We start from the raw sequence: 16,905 nt of genomic DNA on the forward strand, positions 1-16,905 counted from the left end.
AGTTTTAGGAGTAGGGTTAGCATTAGGACTAGGGTTAGCATTAGGGTTGGGGTTTGGCTAGGGTAAAGGATAAGGTTAGACCTAGGGTTAGAGCTAGGGTTCAGGTTAGGTTTAAGGCTAGTGTTAGGGTTAGGGTTAGGGTGAAAGCTAGGGTTAGGTATCAGATTTGGGCTAGGTGTTGGTTAGCATTAGGTTTAAGGTTATGGCTAATGTATGATATAGGGTTATGATTAGAACTAGTTTAAGATTCAGGGTTAGGACTAGGTCTAGTGTTAGGGTAAGGTTTAGGTTTAGGGTGATGTTTAGAGGTAGGGTTAGTGTTAATGTCAGAGACAGGTCCAGGGGTAGTTTTAGAGTTAAGGTTAGGACTCATATTAGGGCTAGGCTTAGGGCTAGATATAAGGTTAGGGTTTGGTTTAGGTAAAAGTTTAGGATTAGTGTTATGACTCAGTTTTGTTTTAGGGCTAAGCCTATGGTTAGGGTTAGTTTTAGGATTAGCATTCGGGTTAGGGCTAGAGTTAGGGTTAGGTTTAGATGTAGAATTGGGGTTAGATTTAGAGTTAGATTTATATCTAGGGTTAGGGCAAGGTGTAAGGTTAGGGCTAGGGTTATTCTAGGCTATGGCTAGGAATAAGGTTTTGGTAAGTGATAGGGTTAGAATTAGGTCTAGGGCTAGGGCAAGAGTTATAGTTAGTGTTAAAGCTAGGGTTAGGGTTAGGTGTAGGATTAGGGCTAGGGTTAGTGTTAGGTTTATTCCTAGGGTTAAGGTTTGCCCTAATGTTAGTGGTAGAGTTAGGGATTGGTTTAGGATTAGGGTAACCAATGGGGTAATAACTAGGTTTAGGACTAGGGAAAGGGTTAGAATTAGTGTTATGGTTATGATTAAGGCTAGGTTTTGGGCTGGGATTAGAGCTAGTGTTCGTGTTAGGGTAAGGGCTAGGATTAGTGCTAGGACTAATGTCACATCTAGGGTTATAGTTAAGGATAGGTTTCGGGTTATGTTTATGGTTAGGTCTAGTGTAAGGGTTAGATTTAGGGTAAGGGTCAAGTTTACAGCTATGTGTATTATTAGGGTTAGTGTTTGGCTTAAGGTTTGGTTTAGGTTTAGAGCTTGAATTAGCATTAGGGTTAGAGTTAGGGTTATGGTAATTAATAAGTTTAGGATTAGGGTTCACGTTAGTTTTAGAGCAATGGATAAGTTTAGGGATTGTGATAGGGTTAGGGTTAAGCCTAGGGTTAGCATTAGCGTTAGTTTTATTGTTATGGTAATGGATAGAATTAGAGCTAGGGCTAGGGATAGGGTTATGGTTAGGATTAGGGCTAGGGTTAGGGTAGTATATATAATTAGAGCTATGATTAGGGCTATGGTTCAGGTTAGGATTAGGGCTAGTGTTAGGTTAGGGTTTGGGATAGGGCTAGGGTTATGTTAAGGGTAAAGTTTAGGCTTTGAGCTAGGGTTAGTTCTAAAGTGAGGCTTAGGGTTATGGTTAGGGCTAGGGTTAGGTTTAGGGTTACACTTAGGTCTATGTTCAGGCCTAGGTTAAGTGTTAGGTTTTGTGTTAGTATAGGCCTAGTGTTAGGGCCATGGGTAATGTAAGAGGTTGGGGTAGGGCTAGTTTTAGGATCCAGGTTATTGCTAGGTGTAGTGTTAGGATTAGGTTTTGGTTTAGGGTGAGCTTTGGAGCTAGGATTATGTTAGGGTCAGGGCCAGTGTTCATTTTAGAGTTAGCCTTGGGTTTACTGCCAGAATTAGGACTAGGGTTAGGTCTAGGGGTAGGGTTAGAGTTTGGGTTAGGTTAAGGCTTATTGTTAGGGTTAGGGCTAGGTTGTTGTTCAGGTCTAGGGCTAGAGATATGGCTAGATTTAGGATTAGGTTTAAGTCTAGGCCTAGTTTTAGGTTTGGGTTTAAGTATAGGATTATCAGTAGGGCTAATGATAGGTTTGGGGTTTGGCTTAGGGTCAGGTTTAGACCTACGCTTAGTGTTAGGGCCAGAATAAGTGTCAGAGTTAGGGTTTGGGTTTGGTTTAGGGTTAGAGCTTGAATGAAGGTTAGGGTTAGGACTAGTAATAGGGTTAAGGTTTGAGTTAGGCTCTGGATTAAAGTTAGGACTAGAGTTAGCATTGGGTTTAGGGTTTAGATTAACTTAATGGATAGGGTAAGAGCTAGGGTAAGAGCTAGGGTTACAGCTAGATTTAGGGTATGGGTTAGGGCTAGTTTTAGTGTTATTCTTAAAACTATGGTTAGTGCTCAGATTTGAGCCAGGTTTTGGGTTAAGTTGGGGCTAGTGTTAGGCCTACAACTAATGTATTATCCAGGGTTATGATTAGGGCTACTTTTTGAGTAAGTGTTATGGCTAGGTCAAGTGTTAGGGTTAGGGTTACCATTAGCATGATATTTAGAGCTAGGGTTAGTGTTAGGGTCAGAGTCAGTGTTCAGGTTAGAGTTAGGGTTAGGATTAAACCCAGAATTATCACTAGAGTTAGGTCTACGGGTAGGGTTAGTGTTTGTGTTTGGTTAAGGTTTATCATTAGGGCTATGGCTAGATTTTGTTTAGGTTTATGGCTAGAGATATGGCTAGATTTTGGATTAGGTTTAGGTCTAGGGCTAGTCTTAGGGTTAGGTTTAGGTATAGGTTCATTGCTAGTGCTAGTGTTAGGATTCGGTTTATGGTTAGGGTCAGGTTTAGACATACAGTAACCCTTAGGGTCAGAATAAGTTTCAGGGTTAGGTTTGGGGTTCGGGTTATGCTTAGAGCTAGATTTGGGGCTAGGGTTAGGGCTAGTAATAGGTTGAGGGTTTGGGTTAGGCTAAGGTTTAGGGTTTGGCCTAGGGGTTCGCATTATGGCTAGGGTTAGCATAGGGTAAGGGATAGGATTAGAGCTAGGATTAGGGTTATGTATAGGGTTAGGGTTAGGGCTAGTGTTAAGTTTAGGTTTAGGGTTAAAGCTAGGGTTAGGTCTTGCATTAAGGCTAGGTTTTGGTTAGAGTTAGAGCTAGTTTTAGAGTTATGTCCAATTTATGGACTATGGTTACAATTTGGGCTAGTTATAGGATTAAGGTTAGGACTAGGTCTAGTGGTAGGATTAGGTATAACATTAGGGTGATGTTTAGAGCTAGGGTTAGTGTTAGGGTCAAATTCAAAGTCAGAGTAGTTTTAGGGTTAGTGTTTGGACTCAAATTAGGGCTAGGGTTAGAGCTAGGTGTAGGGTTAGGTTTTCGTTTAGGTGAAGTTTAAAGTTAGGGCCATGGCTCAGTTTTGTTTTAGGGCTATGACTATGGTTAGGTCTAGTTTTAGGCTTAGCATTAGGTTTAAGGCTATTGTTAGGCTTAGGTTTAGCTTAGGGTTAAAGTTAGGTTTTGACTTAGTATTAAATCTAGGGTTAGAAGTAGGAATTGGGCTAGGGTGAGAGTGAGAGTTAGTCTTATGGGTAAGCTTAGCGTTTGGTTAGGTATAAGGCTTAATTAGGGCTACTAATAGGGCTAGGTTTATGGTTATGTTTAGGCCTGTGGTTAGTTTTAGGCTTTGGGTTAGGTTTAGTGTAAGCGATGGGGTTAGAGCTAGGGATAGGGCTATGGTGAAAGTTAGAATTAATGTTAGGGCTAGGGTTTCATTAGAGTTATGATTAAGGCTAGGTTTAGGTCTAGAATGAGAGCTAGGGTTTGTGTTAGGTTTAGGGCTAGGATTAGTGTTAGGGCACATATCAGATCTAGGGTTACGGTTAGAGATAGTTTTAGGGTTAGGTTTATGGCTATGTTCAGTGTAAGTGTTAGGTTTAGGGTAAGGGTCAAGTTTAGAGTTAGGGGTATTATTTGGGTAAGGGTCAGGTTTAGGGTTTTGTATAGGTTAGGGTTTAGGGTTAGGGCTCAAATTAGCATTAGGGTTTGGTTTAGGGTAATGAAAGGGTTTGGTTTAGGGTTCAGGTTAGATTACCATTAATTGATAGGGTTATGGTTAGGGATAGGGTTAGATGTAGGCCTAGGGTTATCATAATAATTAGGGTTATGTTTAGGGTAATTGATAGGGTTAGAGCTAAATTTAGGGCTAGATTTATGGATAGGATTAGGGCTAGGGTTATGGTTAGGGTTATGGGTTTGTTTTGTGTTAAGTTTAGGGCTAGAATTAAGGGTAGGGTAAATTTCAGGTTTAGGGTTATGGTTAGGGATAGTTTTAGGGTTAGTTTTATGGCTAGGTCTAGTATAAGGGTTAGATTTAGGGGTAAGGACAGTGTTAGAGCTAGGTATATTATAATGGGAAGGGTCAAAGTTAGGGTTTGGGTTAGGTTAAGGTTTAGGGTTAGGGATTGAATTAGCATTATGGTTAGGGTTAGGGTAATGATAGTGTTAGGTTTAGGGTTCAGGTTAGGTTTAGGTTAATGACATAGGTTAGGGTTAGGGATAAGTTTAGGGTTAGGCTTAGGGTTACCATTAGAGTTATGGTTATGGTTAGGGTAATGGATAGTGTTAGAGCTAGTGATACAGCTAGGGTTCTGGTTAGAATTCTGGCTAGTGTTAAGGTAAGGTTTAGGGCTAGCTTCTGGTTTAGGTTTAGGGTTAAATTTAGGGTTAAAGCTAGGTTAAGGCTCGAATTAGGGCTTGTTTTGGGGTTTGGTTAGGGCTAGGGTCAGGGCTATGGCTATATGAACTAGTGTTGAAATTGTGGTAGTTTTAGGGTTAGGGTTAGGGCTAGGTCTAGTGTTAGGGTTAGGTTTAGGGTTAGGATGATGTTTGGAGCAAGGGTTATTGTTAGGGTCAGTGTCAGAGTCAGCGATAGTTTTAGGGTTAGGGTTAGAACTCGAATTAGGGCTAAAGTTAGTACTAGGTGTACGGTTTGGGTTTGGTTTAGGTTAAGGGTTAGGGATATAGGTTGGTTTTGTTTTAGGGCTAGGGCTACAATTAAGGCTAGATTATGGATTAGCATAAGGGTTACGGCTAGTGTTAGGTTGAGGTATAGGCTTAGGGTTAGGGTTAGATTTAAAGTTAGGTTTAGATCTAGGGTTTGGTCTAGGGCTAGAGGTAGGGGTAGGGTGAGGGTTAGGGTTATGGTAACGAATATGATTAAAACTAGGGATACAGCTAGGGTGAGAATTAGAGTTAGCCTTAGTAGTAGTCTTAGGGTTAGGGTTAGGGCTTAATTAGGACTAGGATTAGGGTTAGGGTTAGGGCTAGGGTTAGGGCTAAATTAGGGCTAGAATTAGGGCTGAGGTTAGTGTTAGGGTTAGGGCTAAATTAGGACCAGTATTAAAGCTAGGGTTTTGTTAGGATTAGACCAAGTGATTGGGCTAGAGGTTAGGGTTAGCATTGGTTTTAAGGTTAAGTTTAGGGGAATGAGTGGGGTTATAGCTAGATTTAGGGCTAGGGTGAGTGTTAGAATTAGCATTAGGCCTAGGGTTATGGTTCAGTTTAGGATGAAGGCTTGATTTAGGGCTAGGTTAAGGGCTAAGGTTTCTGTTACGGTTATGGCTAGGGCTAGTATTTGGTCTAATATCAGATCTAGGGTTAATATCTAGGCCTAATATCATGTCTAGGATTAATGTTAAGGATAGTTTTAGGGTTAGATTATGGCTAGGTCTAGTGTAAGAGTTAGGTTTAGAATAAAGGTCAGCTTTAGGGCTAGGGTTAATATTAGGGTCAGGGTCAGGATAATGGTTAGCATTTGGTTTAGCTAAAGGTTTAAGATTAGGGCTCAAATTAACATTAGCATTAGTTTTATGGGTAGTGTAATGGATAGGGTTTAGTTTAAGTTTAAGTTAATTTTTAGGGTAGTGGATGGGTTAGGTTTAGCAATCCAGTTAGCCTTAGCATTAGGGTTAGGGTTATGTTTAGTGTAATGGATAGGATTAGAGATAGGGTAAGGGCTAGGTCACGGTTTGGATTAAGTCTAGGATTAGGGATAGGTTTAGGGATAGGGCTAGGGAGTGATTTGGGGTTAATTTTAGGGTTAGGGTAAGTGTTAGGTTTAGGGCTAGGGCTATGGTTAGGTTAGGGTAAGGATTAGTGTTTGAGCTTGGGTTATGGCTAGAGCAAAGGTTAGGTTTAGATTTAGGTCTAGGTTTACCTTTATGGTTACAGTTAGGTTTAGTGTTAGGTATAGGTTTTTAATTAGAGTTAGGGTTAGGGTTAGGGTAATGGATATGGTTAGTGCAAATGTTCAGATTAGGTTTAATGTTAGGATTAAGGCTAAGGTTAGGGTTCGTGTTTAGGATAGAGCTAGGGTTATGTTTAGTGTAAAAGTTACACTTTGAGCTATGGTTAGGTCTAAGGCAAGGCTTAGGTTAGGGCTAGGTTTAGGGCTAGGGTTAGGCTGAGGGTTATTCTTAGAGGTAAGTTTAGGCCTAAGATTAGGCCTAGGTTTTGTGTTAGGTTTAGGGCTAGGGTTAGGACTATAGGTAATGTAAGAACTAGGGCTATGTTTAGGGCTAGTTTTAGGGTTAGGGTTATGGCTAGGTCTAGTGTTAGATTAGGCTAGGTTTTGGGTTAGTGTCAGGTTAAAAGCTAGGTTCAGTGTTAGAATCAGATTCATTTTTTTGGGATAGGGTTAGGGTTAGGGTTAGGGTTAGATCCAGAAATAGGACTAGGTTTAGGACTAGGGGTTGAGTAAGTTTTCAGTTTAGGTTAAGGGTTATTGTTAGGGCTAGTACTAGGTTTTTGTTTAGGTCTAGGGCTAGAGTTATAGCTATATTTAGGATTAGCTTTGGGTCTAAGTCTAGTGTTAGGCTTAGGTATAGGTATAGCTTCACCAGTAGGGCTAGTGTTAGAATTTGGTTTAGGGTGAGGGTCATGTTTAGACCTAAGGTTACTGTTAGGGACAGATGAGGGTCAGGGTTAGGTTTAGAGGTAGAATGAGGGCTAGGGTTAAGACTAGTATTAAGGTTAGAGTTTAAGTTAGGCTAAGGATTAGGATTAGGACTAGGATTAGCATTTGGTTTAGGGTTTAGCTTAGTGTAAGGAATAGAGTTAGAGTTAGGGTTAGGCCTAGTATTAGGGTAAAAGCTAGGGTAGGGTTCTGATTATTTGCATAATTTATGTTAGAGTTAGGGCTATGGTTAGGACAATGACTAATGTATGAACTAGGGTTATGATTAAGGATAGAATTAGAATTAGGTTAAGGCTAGATATATTGTTAGGGTTAATTTAAGTTTAGAGTGATGTTTAGAGCTAAGATTAGTGTTAGGGTCAGTTTCAGGGTCAGGGTTAGTTTTAGAGTTAGTTTTAGGGTTAGTTGTAGAGTTAGGGTTTGATTTAGGTTAACGGTTAGGATTAGGGCTATGGCTTGGTTTTTGTTTATGGCTAGGGATGGGAATAGGGCCAGTTTTAGGATTAGCATTATGGTTAGGGGTAGTGTTAGGGTTTGGTTCAGGCTTATTGTTAATGTTAAATTTAGAGTTAGGGGGCTGGTGATGTGGCTCAGGTGGTACTGTGCTCGTCTGGCATGCGTGCGGCCTGGGTTCGATCCTCAGCACCACATACCAACAAAGATGTTGTGTCCGCCGAGAACTAAAACATAAATATTAAAAAATTCTCTCTCTCTCTCTCCTCTCTCACTCTCTCTTAAAAAAATTAGAGTTAGGTTTAGATTTAGATTTAGGCTTAGATGTAAGATTAGGATTAAGGGTAAGGATAGAACTAGGACTAGGGCTAGGGCAAGAGTTTGAGTTAGTCTTATGGCTAGGTTTAGGGTTAGGATAGGATTAAATAAAGATTAGGATTAGCTGTAGGCTTTGTGTTAGGCCTAGGTTTAGGGCAAGGGTTAGGGTTAGGTTTAGAGTTATGGTTATTTTTTGGGTACAGGATGAGGTTATAGGTAGGTTTAGGCCTAGGGTGAGGAATAGAATTAGGGTTAGGGCTCAGGTTATGGTTCAGGTTAGGATTAAGCCTAGGTTTAGGGCTAGGATTATGGCTAGGGCTAATTTCAGGTCCAGTGTTATGGTTAAAAAAAGTTTTAGGGTTAGGTTTATGGCTATGTCTAGTGTAAGGGTTAGGTTTAGGGTTGGGGTCAGGTTTAGAGCTAAAGGTACTGTTAGGGTCAGGGTCATAATTAGTGTTTTGGATAGGTTAAAGTGTAATGTTAGGGCTTGAATTAGGATTAGAGTTAGGATTAGGGTAAAGATAGTGTTAGGTTTAGGTTTTAGGTTAAGTTTAGGGTAACAGATAAGGTTAGGATTAGGGATACAGTTAGGTTTAGGCCCAGGTTTAGCATTAGGGTTATGGTTATCATTAAGGTAATAGATAGGGTTAGAGATAGGGGTACAGCTAGGGTTATTGTTACGATTATTGATAGGGTTAGGCTTAGGGTTAGGGTTAGGGTTAAATCTAGGGTTATGACTAGGATTCTAGTTACGATTAGTGAAAGGTTAGGATTAGGGGTAAATCTAGGGATAGTGCTCGAAATAAGGCTAGATTTTGGGTTAAGTTAAGGCTAGGTTTAGGGTAACGACTAATGCAAGTACCAGGGTTGCGATTAGGGCTAATTTTAGGTTTAGGGTTAGGACTAGGTCTATTGTTATGTTTAGGTATAGGGTTAGGGTGATGTTTAGAGCTATGGTTAGTGAAATGGTCAGAGTCAGGGTCAGGGTTAGTTTTATGGTTTGGCTTACATCTCGAATTAGGGCTAGAATTATGGCTAAGTATAGGGTTAGGGCTTAGCTTATATTAAGAGTTAGGGTTAGGTCTATGGCTCGGTTTTGTTTTAGGGATAGGGTTAGTGCTAGTTTTAGGATTAGTCTTAGAGTTAGTGCTAGTGTTAGGTTTAGGTTTAGGCTAAGGGTTAGGGTTAGATTTAGAGTTAGGGTTAGATCTAGAATTGGTGCTAGGGCTATGAATAGGGCTAGTGTTAGATCTATGGTTTGGGCTAGGATTAGGGTTCCAGTATAGTATAGGGTTAGCACTAGGGTTAGGACTAAGGTGAGAGTTAGAATTAATTTTTGAGCTAGGGTTAGGGTTAAGGATAGGTTTAGGGCTAAATTAGGTCTAAGATTAGGGCTAGGGTTAGTGTTAAAGTTAGGCCTAGGTTTATGGTTAGGGTTATAATTAAGGTTATGTTTAGGGCTAGAATAAAGGCTAGGGTTTGTGTTAGGGTTGGGCTATTATCATTGCTAGGGCTAATATCAGGTCTAGGGTTATGCTTAGGAATAGATTTAGGGTTAGTTTTATGGCTAGGTCTTGTGTAAGTGTTAGGTATAGGATAAGAGTGAGGTTTAGAGCTAGGGGAATTATTAGGGTGAGTGTCAGTGTTAGGGTTTGATTTAGGTTTGAGTTTAGGGTTAGGTCTCAAATTAGCATTAGGTTTATGGTTAGGGTAATGATTGGATTAGTTTTAGGGTTCAGGTAGGTTTAGGGAAATTGATAAGTTTGGCGATAGTGATATATTTAGGGTTAGGCCTAGGGTTAGCATTAGGGTAAGGGTTATGTTTAGGGTAATGATACAGTTAGACTTAAGGTTAGGGCTAGGGTTATGGTTAGGATTAGGTTTTGATTTAGGGTTAGGGTGAGAGTTCAAACTAGGGTTTGGTTAAGGTTTTGTTTAGTGTAAGGGTTAGGTTCTCAGCTATGGTTAAGACTAGGATGAGAGTTAGGTTCAAGATTAGGTCTAGGGATAGATTTATGGTAGGTTTTGGGTTAGGGTTAGGGTTACGATTGGGCCTAGAATTAGTGAAAGGGTCAGTAAATGGGTCAGGGTTAGTGTTAGGGTTTTTGATAGGGTTATATCTAGAATGAGGGCAATGGTAAGGGCTAATAATAGGGTTAGTGTTTTGGTTAGCCTAAGGATTAGTGATATGTCTGGAGTTACCCTTAGGTTTAGGGTTTTGCTTAGGGTAAGGGATTGGTTTAGAACTAGGGTTAGGGCTATTGTTATGGCTAGAGTTAGGGTTAAAGCTAGGTTTAGGGCTCAGATTAGATCTAAGTTTTGTGTTAGGTTTCAGGCTGGGGTAGGGCAATGGCTAATGTACAAACTAGGGTTACCATTAGGGTTAGTTTTAGTGTTAGGTTATGGGTTAGTTTTAGTGTTAGGGTTAGGTTTAAGGTTAGGGAGATATTTATACCTAGGGTTCACGTTAGGATAAGAATCAGTGTCAGGCTTAGTTTTAGGGTTAGAGTTAGAACTCGAATTATGGCTAGGGTTACAGTTAGGTTTCAGTTTAAGGTGAGGGCGGTGTATAGAGCTAGAGTGAGTGTTAGGATGTGATTCAGGGTCAGGATTGATTTTAAGGTTAGGTTTAGGACTCAAACTAGGGCTAGGGTTAGGCCTAGTTGTAGTGTTAGGGTTTGGTTTAAGTTAAGGTTTAGGGTTAGGGCTTATGCTCGGTTTTGTTTTAGTCATAGGGTTAGGGTTAGGGCTAGTGTTAGTGTTAGGCTTAGGCTTAGTTTTGGGGTTAAATTTGGATTTAAGGTTAGATCTAGGGTTAGGGCTAAAACTAAGGATAGTGTAAGGGTTTTAACTAGTTTTAGGGTTTTGCTAAGGGATAGAGTTAGAACTATGGATAGGTCTAGGGATGGAGTTAGTCTTAGGGCTAGGGTTAGTTTAGGATTTGAGATAGGGCTAAATTAGGGTTAGGATTATGGCTAGGATTAGGGCTAGGTTTAGTGTTTAGTTTAAGCCTAGGGTTAGGGTTAGGTTTAAGATTTAGAATTATAGTTTAGAGATTACGCTTAGAATTAGGGCAAAGTTTGGAGTAAGAAATGGCTTTATAGCTAGGTTTAGAGGTAGGCTGAGTGATATACTTAGAATTAGGGGTGTGGTTAGGTTTAGGCTTATGGATAAGGCTTGGTTTAGGGTTATGAGGAGGGCTAGGGTATTTTTTTTTTAGGATTAGGGCTAGGATTACCATTAGGACTAATTTCAGGTCCAGAATTATAATTAAAGATAGGTTTAGGATTAGGATAATGGGTATGTCTAGTTTAAGGGTTAGGTTTAGGGTTAGCGTCAGGTTTAGAGCTAGGGGTATTATTAGGGTCAAGTTCTGGGGTAAGGTTTGGGGTAGGTTAAGGTTTAAAGTTAGGGCTCGAATTAGCATTAGGGTTAGGGTTAGGGCTATGGTAATGGAAAGAGTTAGAAATCAGTTTAGGTCTAGGGTTATGGTTATGATTAGTGCTAGGTTTTTGGTTAAGTTAGTGCTAGGGTTAGGGTTATGGCTAATGTAAGTTCTGTTAGGTTACTGCTAATTTTAGTGTTTTAGGGCTGGGTTAACTGTTAGGTTTAGGTTTTGGGTTAGGGTGATATTTAGACCTCCGGTAAGTGTTATGGTCAGAGTAAGGGTCAGGGTTAGTATTAGGGTTTGGCTTAAAACTCGAATTAGTGCTGGGTTTAAGGCTAGGTGTAGGGTTAGGGCTTGGTTTAGTTTAAGTTTTAGGGTTAGAGCTTTGACTCAGTTTGGTTTGGGGCTAGGGTTAGGGTTAGTGAAAATTTTAGGATTAGTGTTAGGGTAAGGGCTTGTCTTAGATTTAGACTCCGGCTTTGGTTTAGGTTTAAATTTAGAGTTAGGTATTTACCTAAGGTTAGTGCTAGGGCTAAGGATATGGCAAGGGTTGGGACTAGGATTTGGGATAGGGTTAGTTTTATGGTTAGGGATAGGATTAGAACAAGTGATAGGGCCAATGTGACAGAGTTACTCTTAGGGCTAGGCTTAGGGATAGGGTTAGGAATAGGGCTAAATTATGGCTAGGGTTATTGTTAGGGCTAGGGTTAGAGCTCGTTTTAGAATTAGCATCAGGTTTAGGGCTAGTTTTAGGCTTATGCATCGAGTTATGGTTAGATTTTAAAATTAGAGCTAGGTCTAAGGATAGGGAAATTGTGATAAAAAGGGTTAGGGTTAGAGTTAGGGTTATGTTTAGGGTAAGGGATGTGGTTTTGGCTAGGTTTAGGGCTAGAACAAGGGTTAGTATTAGGGTTAGGGCTAAGTTAGGGTTAGGGTTATGATTAAGGCTAGGTTTATGGCTAGGAGGAGGTTTAGGGTTTCTGTTAGGGATAGGGATCATATTAGGGCTAGGGCTAATGTCAGGTCTAGGCTTATAGTTAGGGCTAGATTTAGTGTTAGGTTAATGGCTTGTTCCAGTGTATGGATTAGGTTTAGGGTAAGATTCAGGTTTATATCTATGGTTATTTTTAGGGTCAGTGTCAGGGTTAGGGTTTGGGTTAGGTTAGAGTTAATGTTTAGTGTAATGACAGAGTTAGTTTTAGGGTTTAGGTTTGGTTTAGTGTAATGGATAGGTTTAGGGTTAGGCCTAGGGTTAGATTAAGGGTTAGGGTTATTGTTAGGGTAATGGATAGGTTTAGACCTAAGGTTAGGGCTAAGGTTATTTATGGGATTAAGGCTAGTTTTGGGTTATGGTTAGGTTTGAGTTTAGGGTTAAACCTGGGTTTATGACTCAGTTTAAGCTAGGTTTTGTGTTGGGTTAGGGCTACAGTGAATGTATGAAGTAGGGTTTTGATTAGCGCTAGTTGTAGAATTATGGTTAGGGCTAGGTCTAGTGTTAGGTTGATGATGTTTAGAGCCAGTGTTAGTGTTAGGGTAAAAGTCAGGGTCAGGGTTAATTTCGGGGCTAGGGTTAGGACTACAATTAGAGATATGGTTAGGGCTAGGTGTAGGGTTAGTGTTTGGTTTAGGTTAAGGGTTAGGGTTATGGCTATGGCACGGTTTTGTTTTAGGGCTAAGGCTAGTGTTAGGGCTAGTTTTAGGAATAGCATTAGTATTAGGTCTAGTGTTAGGTTTAGATTTATGCTTAGGGTTAGCGTTACATTTAGAGTTAGGGTTAGATCTAGGGTTATGGCCAGGGCTATGAATAGGGCTACGGTTAGACCAAGAATTAGGGCTAGGATTAGGGTTCTAGGAAGGGATTGGGTTAGAACTAGAATTAGTGTTAGGATGAGAGTTAGAGTTAGTCTTTGGGATAGGGTTAGTGTTAGGGTTAGGGATAGGGCTAAATTAGGGCTAAGTTTAGGGCTAGGATTAGTGTTAGGGTCAGGCCTAGGGTTTTGGTTAGGGATAAAATTAAGGCTATGTTTAGGGCTAGGATAAGGGCAAGGGTTTGTGTTAGGGTTAGAGCTAGGATTATGGCTAGGGTTAATATCACATCTAGGGTTAAGGTTATGAATAGTTTCAGGGTTAGGTTTATGGCTAGGTCTAGTTTATAGCTAGGGGAATTATTAGGGTCATGGTCAGTTTTAGGGTTTGGTTTAGGTTTGAGGTTAGGTTTCGGGCTCGAATTAACATTAGGGTTAGTGTTAGCATAATGATAGTTTATGTTTAGGGTAATTGATAGTTTTGGGGAAAGCAATAGGGTTAGGGTTAAGCCTAGGGTTAGCATTATCGTAAGGGTTATGATTAGGGTAATGGATACAGTTAGAGTCCAGGTTAGGGCTAGGGTTATGGTTAGGATTTTGTCTTGTGTTAGGGTTATGGTGAGGGTTAGAACTAGTATTAGGTTTTGGGTGATGTTTAGCATAAGGGTTAGGTTCTAAGCTATGGCTAGGGCTAGGCTGAGAGTTAGGTTCAGAGTTAGGTCTAGGGATAGGAGTATGGTAAATTTTGAGTTAGCGTTGTGGTTAGGGTTAGACCAAGGTTTAGTGTTAGGGTCAGAATAAGGTTCAGGGTTAGGGTTAGGATTTGGGATAGAGTTAAAATGAAGGCTAGGGTTAGGACTATTAATAGGGTTAGAGTTTCAGTTAGTCTAAGTACTAGAGAGAGGCCTAAGTTTACTCTTAGGTTTAGGGTTTTGCTTAGGGTAAGGAATTGATTTAGATCTAGGGTTAGGGCTATGGTTATGGTTAGAATTAGAGTTAAAACTAGGTTTAGGGCTCAGTTTAGGGCTAGTTTTGTGTTAGGTTTAGGGCTAAGATTAGGGCAAAGCCTAATGTAAGAACTAGGGTTACAATTAGAGTTAGTTTTATGTTTAGGGTTACAGGTAATTTTAGTGCTAGGGTTAGGTTTAAGGTTAGGGTGATATTTATAGCTACGGTTCTTGTTAGTATAGGAGTCAGGGTCAGTGTTAGTTTTAGGGTTTGCGTGAAGAGTCACATTAGGTCTATTGTTAATGTTATTGTTCGATATGAGTTTAGGGCAGTGTTTAGAACTAGGGTGAGTGTTAGGATATGAGTCAGGGTCAGAATTAGTTTTAAGGTGAGGCTTAGGACTCGGATTAGGCCTAGGTTTAATTCTAGGTGAAGTGTTAGTGTTTGGTTTAAGTTAAGGTTTAGGGTTAGGGCTATTGCTCAGTTTTGGTTTACTGCTAGGATTAGAGTTAGGGCTAGATTTACAATTATCATTAGGGTTAGGATTAGTGTCAGTGTTAGGCTTAGGCTTAGGTTTAAGGTTAGATTTATAGATAAGTTTAGGGCTGGTTCTAACTTTAAGGCAAGTGTTAGGGCTAGTGTTATGTTCACAGTAGCGGATAGGGATAGATCTAGGGATTGGGTTAGGGCTAGGGCAAGTGTTAGATTTTGTCTTATTGCTAGGGTTAGGATAGTGTTAGAGATAGAGCTAAATTAGGGCTAGGATTAGGGCTAGGTTTTGTGTTTAGCTTAAGCCTAGAGTTAGGATTAGGTCAGGTTTAAATTTAGGGTAAGGGATGGCATTATAGGTAGGTTTAGAGGTAGGGTGACAGTTAGATTTAAGGTTAAGTGTAGGTCTAGAGTTAGGGTTATGAAGAAGGCTAGATTTAGTGCTAGGATGAGGGTTAAGTGTGTTTTTAGGGTTAGGACTAGGATTAGGGCTATAACAAATTTTAGGTCCAGAATTATGGTTAAAGATAGTTTTATGGTAAGGTTTATGGCTATGTCTAGGCTAAGGGTTAGGTGTTGGGTTATGGTCAAGTTTAGAGGTCGAGGTATTATTAGGGTCAAAGTCTGGGTTAGGGTTTGGGATAGGTTAAGGTTTCAAGTTTGAGCTTGAATTAGTTTTAGAATTAGGGTTAGGGTAATGATAGGGTTAAATTCAGGATTCAGGTTTGGTTTAGGGTAATGGAAAGGTTATGATTCAGGACAGGGTTAGGTTTATGCCTAGGGTTATCATTATGGTTAGTGTTATGGTTATGCTAATGCATAGATTTAGAGATCAGTTTAAGGCTAGAGTTATGGTTACAATTAGGGCTAGTGTTAGGGTTAGGTTAGGTTTAAAGCTAGGGTTAGGGCTCATATTAGGGCTAGGTTTTGTGTTATGTTAGGGCTAGGGTTAGGGTTAGAGCTAATGCAAGTATTAGGTTTACAATTAGGGCTACTTTAGGTTTTTAGTGCTAGGTTTAGTGTTAGGGTTAGGTTTACTGTTAGGGTGATGTTTAGAGCTGGAAGTGTTAGGGTCATGTCAGGTTCAGGGTTAGTTTTAGGCTTTGGCTTTCATTTCGAATTAGGGATAGGATTAGGTCTAAGTGTAAGGTTAGGGTTTGGTTTAGGTTTATGGTTAGGGTTAGAGCTATGTCTTGGTTTTCTTTCAGGGATAGGACTATTGTTAGGGCTTTTTAAAGATTAGTGTTATGGTTTGGGCTAGTGTTAGGGTTAGGCTTAAGCTTCATATTAGGGCTAGATTTAGAGTTATGTTTTACTTAAGGTTAGTGCTAGGGATAAGGATAGGGAAAGGATTAGCACTAGGGTTAGGACTAGGGATAGGGTTATGGTAAAGGATAGGGTTAGAAAGAGTGGTAGGGCTAAAGTGAGATAGTTTGTCTTAGGGCTAGGGTTAGTGTTAGGTTTAAGGATAGGACTAAATTATGGCTAGGGTTATGTTAGGGCTAGGGTTATGGCTAGTTTTAGGATTAGGCTTAGGCATCAAGTTAGGGTTAGATTTAGAGTTAGGTTTCGATGTAGGGTTAGTGCTAGGGCTAAGGATAAGGCAAGGGTTACCACTAGGGTTAGGGTTAGTGTTAGGGTTTATTTTAGGGTAAGGCATGTGGTTATATCTAGGTTTGGGGCAAGGGTGAGTGTTAGTATTAGGGTTAGAACTAGGGTAAGGGTTGAATTTATAATTAAGGCTATGTTTAGTGCCATGATGAGGACTAGGATTTGTTTTAGGGTTATGGATAGTATTAGGGTTAAGGCTAATTTCAGGACTAGGGTTACAATTAGGGATAGATTTAGTGTTAGGTTTATGGCTTGGTCCAGTGTAATGGTTAGGTTTTTGATTAGGGTCCAGTTTAGATCTAGGGTGGAATCAGGGTCAGGATTAGGGTTTGGGTTAAGTTAGTGTTTAGGTGCAGGGCTCAAATTAGTGTTAGATTTATGGTTAGAGTAATGACAGGGTTAGATTTAGAGTTTAGGTTTGGTTTAGTATAATTTATAGGGTTAGGGTTAGGCCTAGGGTTTTCACAAGGGTTAGGGATATCATTAGGGTAATGGATAGGGTTAGCCCTAAGGTTAGGGCTAGGGATATGTATAAGATTAAAGTTAGTGTTTGGGTTGGGTTAGGTTTAAGTTTAGGGTTAAAGCTAGGTTTTGGACTCGGATTAAGGCTAGGTTTTGGGTTAGATTAGGGCTAGGGTTTAGGCTACCACTATTGTATGAAGTAGGTTTATGATTATGCTAGTTATAGGGTTAGACTTAGGTCTAGGTTTAGTGTTAAGGTTAGGTTCACAGTGATGATGATGTTTAGAGCCAGGGTTAGTGTAAGGGTCAGAGTCAGGGTCAGGGTTACTTTTTGGGATATGGTTAGACTATAATTAGGGATACATTAGGGTTAGGTTATGGTTAGGGTTTGGTTTAGGTTAAGGGTTATGTTAGGGCTATGACTCTGTTTTATTTTAGGGCTCAGGATAGAGTTAGGGCTAGTTTTAAGATTAGTCTTAGTGTTCGGGCTAGTGTAAGTGTGAGATTTGGGTTTAGGTTAAGTGTTAGGGATGGGAGTAGAGTTATGGCTAGATTTAGGGTTTGGGTTAAATTTAGACTTAGGTTCAGATCTAGGTTTTGAGATAGGGCTAAGTTT

This window comes from Spermophilus citellus (assembly GCF_964194105.1).
Source record: "Spermophilus citellus genome assembly, contig: SCAFFOLD_61, whole genome shotgun sequence".
Classification (NCBI taxonomy): domain Eukaryota; kingdom Metazoa; phylum Chordata; class Mammalia; order Rodentia; family Sciuridae; genus Spermophilus; species Spermophilus citellus.